Source organism: Conger conger, chromosome 3 (assembly GCF_963514075.1).
Source record: "Conger conger chromosome 3, fConCon1.1, whole genome shotgun sequence".
In the NCBI taxonomy this organism is placed as follows: domain Eukaryota; kingdom Metazoa; phylum Chordata; class Actinopteri; order Anguilliformes; family Congridae; genus Conger; species Conger conger.
Window position 1 is genome coordinate 76,397,057 of NC_083762.1, and position 5,442 is coordinate 76,402,498.

General features: G+C 40.6%; 1 long non-coding RNA gene across 1 annotated transcript; it reads left to right on the forward strand.

Annotated features, from left to right (window-relative positions):
- Positions 1-4,561: 4,561 nt before the first annotated feature.
- Positions 4,562-5,235, forward strand: LOC133123282 (uncharacterized). The gene is made up of 2 exons (XR_009708223.1): positions 4,562-4,606; positions 4,927-5,235. It is a non-coding gene; the product is annotated as an uncharacterized LOC133123282 (long non-coding RNA).
- The last annotated feature ends 207 nt before the right edge of the window (positions 5,236-5,442 follow it).

Consider the following 5,442-nt stretch of genomic DNA (forward strand, 5'->3'; position numbering starts at 1 on the left):
AGCAGGAAATGTTCGTCTTTATTTGGGGTTATACTTGTATTGATGACAGGTGTATGTAAATTACCTTTGAACATGATTTTATTCCAACCAGGACATTATTGGATTTTTCTTTTCAAATTTTCTTCCTACAAATTATCTATTCGTTTTTCACTTGGATTTTTTTGGTTGCAAGGACAGTAAGATGCAGTTTTAATAATACAAATATGAATTAGTTTGGTCAATAAGCAAAATGATCTAAATTAATTTTCCCTTCTATTTTGGAACTTCCCAGAAACAGTAGAGCAGCACCACGCCACGTGACAGGGGGAAGGGTATTATCCAGGAAGTTGTTTAAATGTGTTCCTAAGGTTGTCAATATGCATGCCAGATGCAGATTTTTAAAGCATCTATAGTTGTCCATGAAGTATTTACAAATGGAAAGAGAGTGGCAGTGATATCGGCAGCCTTAAAATTAACTTTAAAAAGTCTCAAAATGAACAACTGATGACTAGACGGAATCAGAATTAAGCTGTTAAAATAGGAACTGAAACTGTTGCTTCTCACTCCTGTGCCCTAGTGTTTCCTATGGCAGCCCCCTTACTGTAAGTCATATTTATTCATCTAAATTGGCCTTGCTCTTTGTGATCGCTTTCAGCTTTGTATACATAACACCAATGTAACATTGATCTGGCCCCCTTGTTATTAACTTTTCAAAATGTCCCTTCAGAAAACGTGAGAACCAGTAGGGCTCAAGGTTTGGTACTGTCAGTATACTCTATCTAAAAATTTAAATTGAAAAAGTAAGCATTACATTTTGTCATGTCACAGTTTCATGTCATATGCAATAGTCTTGGGTAGTTAGGCTAAATAAAGAGTGTAACTTTTAATTTGACTAACTTTCATGCGGCTAAATAAGGACATTGAATACTCTCCATGTTCTGAGCTCCCCTGTTAAGTTTTCTTCTTTTGTGGTAATACAGATGATGGAAGGCAGCTGGTGATCATTTTGGCCTGTACTGCCGCGGTGTGTGTTGGACTGTTGTTGTTGTTGTTCGGAGGACTGTTGTCTCGCCGTCTGAAAAGAGCAACAGGTAAGAGCACTCTGTTCCCCGTTCACCGTTCACTCTCTGACAGAAAAGCAACACTTCCACAGAGCATTCACTCTAAAACATAGCTTTGAACTCCACCATGCAAGTACAGTCAGTGTGATATTGTAAAAAAAAAATGTTTTAATTAGGTTGTTAATTTTGTCATTTTGTTATTTTATACATACTTCATTTCAATGTGGCTATGTTAAAGTAACAGAGACAGTACTTAAAAATATTTTGCCCTTGACGAAATGCAAGTTTTAACCTTTACAACAGTTTTTTTCTGTTTGTTCTCTGATGGTAGGCTACAATTACTCGTACCAAGTTTGTCCCTCCTGAAGGAAGGATAATATAATGTTTTATTTAATTGGCAAGAAGTATATTTCATTAATTTATGTATCAGCTGATAACAGCTCAGAACAGACTTATTTACATTGGCTGATATGATGCACCAGAGGGTCGACACATCTGATTGGCTGCTGATGGTGTAGGTTAAGTGATCTGATTGGCTGTTGATGGTGTAGATTAAGTAAAAAGGTAGCGCTCAAAAAGTAGAACTAGTCTAATCTGAACCTCTTATCCATTATTTTTATTCATTCTTAGTTGATACCAGCCAAATTTACAAGCAAAGCTGTGTACTCAGTTGCTCTCTAGACTCCATTCTTAATAATGAAATAAGTCGAAACGTTTGCTTGCAATAACCCAACTGCTTACATTTTTCCTTCCTGGTTTGATGTCTGTGCAAACCTACTCGTCAGACCGTCAAATATTGATGATTGATATCAGCCCCTGACTGTGCTCCCCTGATATCGCCTTATTAAAAATATCTTTCTGAAACCATAATATCTGTGTCATTTTATGGCCTGTAGAATCCATTCCCAGAAAGATGACTGACAGAAAGTGCTTCCTTGTGTTTCTCTCCTGCACATTACATTACATTATTGGCATTTGGCAGACGGTCTTATCCAGAGCGACGTACAGTTGATTAGACTAAGCAGGAGACAATCCTCCCCTGGAGCAATGCGGGGTTAAGGGCCCTGCTCAAGGGCCCAACGGCTGTGTGGATCTAATTGTGGCTACACCGGGATTAGAACCACCAACCTTGCATGTTCCAGTCATTTACCTTAACCACTACGCTACAGGCCGCATTAATAGCATTACCAGCTGAAGAACTAATGCAACCTCTGACAGGCTGTTGCTGCAAATGGGTTAACATACCCTGTATAGGTTAATGGATCGCCGTGGTAACCTGGTAACTGTATTAGATGGAATTACAGCCTGAGGCTACGCTAGCTGTTTGGCTATGGTCCGCAGTGGGCACAGTTAGAGTGTGTCCAGTTCATTCAGTCCCTCCATTCGCTCAGCTCTTTGTGGATTTCAGCCAGAAAGGAAGTAGAGGAAATGGGGTGTTGAAAAAAATAAATGACACAATAATATAACATATAATAAGTCATGATAACATGACTTAACTTATTTACTGCAGAGTGACAAAATTTCTTTTTTCTTAATGTGGCTCAGTGTTCCCTATATAGTAATTTCTATGAAGTCATTTTAAAATGTTTGCTTTCTGTCTGTCACACTTCTATGCACATTAGCAGTGGGAGGCAACGCCGATTCCAGTGGAGCGGACAACATCTACAGTGATGCTGCAGAGATACAGAACAATCAAGGTAACGTGGATATGCTGCATGAACCATACAGTCGTACATGGGAAGGCTGACTTTATGGGCCAGTGTTGGAGACATTAAGATTAAGCCCAGTCCTAGACTAAATGAAATGTTGGCCGTTCTCTATACAAAACTCTATTTAGTCCAGGACTAAGCTTAGCCAGTGTCAGTGAAACTGGCCCCATACGTTCCATGTGCCAAAATGATGGGTGTGTGTTCCTATGGGTCACAGGTTGGCCTTCTCCGAAAGGAGGATGAATGGTTCTACACAGACTGGCACCCTGTAAATGCAGGGTATAAGTCTGGCCCAAATCATTCCCCAAATATGGCTGGATATGGGGCTACAGAGGCTGGTCACAACTCCACGTTCCCTGCCCGGGTAATACAGAACAATCTGAAACGTGTTGAGCTGGTTTTTACATCTACGATAAAAAAGCTAGAGGCAGTCTCATTGACTTGTCGACGTTTTGATTAGACACGGTGCGCTGTATTAGATTTAAGATCTGGTTTTCACACATGTATAGTAACTTGTTGCACGTTTCTGTCTGTAACATTGTGCATTTGACTTGCCGCCGCCTGGGTGGTCTTCGTGTGATGCCGTTCAGGCCCAGGTTGGGCCCCGTAGTCAGAGACCCCGGCCGGCCCCATCAGTGGACCCAGCTGCCTGGGAGTCGCAGCAGAGTCTGGGTGGGACGGAGCTTACCTGAGGGGCACCGCTGTTCTTTCCAACTGAGAGAAATTGAGAATTTCCTGTTAAAAAAACAAAACAAAACAAAACAAAACCGGAAAAATATTTGGATAGGCGATAGTAAAAAGTTCATTGTAGTATTTTATAGTGAAGGAATTACATCAATTTTCTGTTCCCGAGTGTTGAAATTATTATTGAGCACCAAAAAAAGAGAAGCTTTTGAAATTACTGTATATGTGTCTATACATCCATATACTGTGTGTGTGTGTGTGTGTGTGTGTGTGTGTGTTAGTTCTGAACGATCCTAAAATAGTCATATATCCAGATGAAACGGCAGTTAATTAGCTTCTTGTGTTTTGCTGCTTCACATGTGAGCCAGAGGAAGGTGTGTCTTTGCGCTAAAAACATTCTAATCGGCTGTGTGCGCTTTCTTACAAACAGCAAACCCGCGCGCCTCTACAGAGGAGACAGGAAGTGAAGAACTCCAGTACTCTGTGTTCTCCCAGACCGCTCTCAGTCTCGGTAAGTCTGCAGCCTTGTCGTTATTATGAAATCGTCATATTGCACTTCAGGGGATTTCTCCAGTGATGGTGATGGGACGGGTGCCACACGTAAACGTTGGGCGCCCACTGCCTTATGAAAGGGGTGCAGAGCTCCATTCCCCCAAGGGCTGCTGTGCCTGGTGGCTTTCCTTCCCACCGATTATTTCTGCCTCATTTTGTGAACTGCTGTCGGCCCCAATGCGGTTCACTCCTGCACTGGACAACGGTAACCTGTTTCCACCCAGGACACACAGGGTATGTTCAACCTGCAGCTGTAGCTCCTGGCTTTATCTACGATTTCAAATCAAATAAATGATTGACTTAATTCAACTATTAAAAGCAGGAGTTGGAGTTACATCTTGAAACATGTACGTAGGCCTGTGGTGCCCATCCAATCAGCAAAAGTTATTCGTAATACGAGGCTTGGCTAATGTGCTCCCATGTGATGAGAAGTTCCATAATAAGTATTTGGGATTGGAGATTATATTTATGAGAGAGGTAACAAGGTCATAACTGCTACCACTCTCATAAATATGAAGTCAGTACAAGCAAGTTATCATTTGGTTATGTAATGATGTTTGATCGTTTGGTGTTACAGACCGTCACAGACAAAGGAGCCAGTCAAACATCCAGTATCGCTCCGTAAGTATGTTCCCAGAGATTAGCAGGAGAACACATTAGGATTTTATTGTCATTTACATACAGTAATGGAGACTGTGCATTTCATATTCATGAAAGCAATCCAATATGAAATGGCTGCATTTTGTATACAGATGGTCTACTTTTTATTGTTGAAGACTTTGAGCCAGTAACGTTAAAAATGCACAGTTCTTAATTCACAAATATTTGGTCATCCAGATCATTTTATTTCACTTGTTTGGTGGCCAAACAAGTGTGCAGAGTTCAAACATGTTCAAAGTTCATGTTAACCAAAATTCTGATATGTATATGTATATTTGCAGGAAGAAGAACCTGATAAGGTGGTCTATGCAAGCATCTGCAAAAAGTAATGTGCAGCAATCAAATGGATGAACAAAACAAAAAGTCTACATATAAAACATGAAATCTCATGTCTGTACGGTGCAATTCCATTAGAGATGGAAGAAGACAATGTAAAGCTTCTCCTGTGATTTGTTAATATTTAATATTTGCCACTATTGCATTCTTTCATGCTAAATGAAGCTTTCAGTAAGTAATAATATTTTGACTTTGACTGTAAAGTAGATGTTTGTATTCTGTAAAATATAAACATTATAGCCATGTTACATTTATTCGGCAGTAGTTTTTTTTCATTACGTTTTTCATCCATCCATACATTATCTTAACCCGCTTATCCTGAACAGGGGGGCTGGAGCCTATCCCAGCATACGTTGGGCGAAACTCCACACAGAGAGGTCCCGGCCGACAGGGATTCGAACCCAGGACCTCCTTTGTGTGAGGCGGCAGTGCTACCTCTTTACTCTTTATATGTTTGGAAC